General features: G+C 47.7%; 1 non-coding gene across 1 annotated transcript; it reads left to right on the forward strand.

The window, feature by feature from the left end:
- The first annotated feature begins 338 nt into the window (after window positions 1-338).
- Window positions 339-527, forward strand: LOC146598185 (U2 spliceosomal RNA). Its single transcript, XR_014895311.1, has one exon. It is a non-coding gene; the product is annotated as a U2 spliceosomal RNA (small nuclear RNA).
- The last annotated feature ends 612 nt before the right edge of the window (window positions 528-1,139 follow it).

Consider the following 1,139-nt stretch of genomic DNA (forward strand, 5'->3'; position numbering starts at 1 on the left):
CTTGATTGTGACTTTGCTCTCCTACTGTTCAGTTTTATTCTACTTCCAYTGCTCCCAGACTGTCTACCTTGTTCTGTATGATATTCTAGTTTTGCTTTGCTTTAATGACCTCCCAGTCGTGGGTCTCCAGCAGATTTCATCAGTGATCTCTTAATTTCTGGGTTAAGTCATTAACAAAAGCACAAAATCACTGCTTTCCAAGTCCCAAGTCCACTGCTCACAGACTTTCTGTAACCTGGCACTTCCCTGGTAGCCATGTCCTTATCTAGTCTATTAGTTACTTCCTAATCCCCATCTTATCCATCTATCTGGAAATTTCTCATAGGACACKGTATCAAATTACTTCTTAGCCTTTTGGCTAAGATCAAGTACAGCATATGTTCTGGTCAGTTTAATACCTGATACATCCTTGCYAAGAGGACTTAATTTTAAATGGGTTTGTGCATGAGAGTTGGACCTGTCATTTACTCCCTTTGCTGCATGGATTATCCCAGTATTGCAGTGCCTCCAGGAACGGTGTACCCTTTTTGTTGCCAAGCCAAGGAGCTGTGGGAAGAGGTCAGCAGACYGTGCAGCATCAGGGAGGATGAGAAGGAGATCGATTAAAACTTTTCTGAGACTTTGCAGCTTCAGGAGCCTGAGCCTCAACTATAGCAAGCAGAGTCTGTGCCTACTGAGTCAGAAAGTGGAAACTGCCAGGATGGTGAAGGCTGGAAGCTGGTGACTTCTGGTACCAGGAGGTGGGCTCAGGCTCCTGCTGCACTGGAAGACTTGCAGCTCTGGAATAGGTTCCCAGCCCTTGTAGGTATYGAGGAGTTGGGGGCAGTCTCAGATAGAGCACTGGGGCCAGCTGAGTCCCAGAGCTGCACAGCAGCACTGGGAGGAAGAGGTGAGGGTTTATAGTGGAAGAATCTCTGCTGCAGGGGAAAGAGTCCCCCTATCTGCTGGCATGCTGTCTAGGAAGGTTTGCTGCTTGCTGGGTGCTCACCTCTGGGATGTTGTGGAGAAGCTGCCAAGGCTTGTGTGGCTCTTGGACTATAAATCCCTGCTGTTCTTCTATGTAGGCTCCAACAATAATGCCAGAGGAGACCTGGAAAGTACCAAATGTGACTACGTGGCTTTGGGGGTGATGGTCAACG

This window comes from Rhea americana, unplaced genomic scaffold (genome assembly GCF_003343005.1).
Source record: "Rhea americana isolate MKP2758 unplaced genomic scaffold, rheAme1 scaffold_169, whole genome shotgun sequence".
In the NCBI taxonomy this organism is placed as follows: Eukaryota; Metazoa; Chordata; class Aves; order Rheiformes; family Rheidae; genus Rhea; species Rhea americana.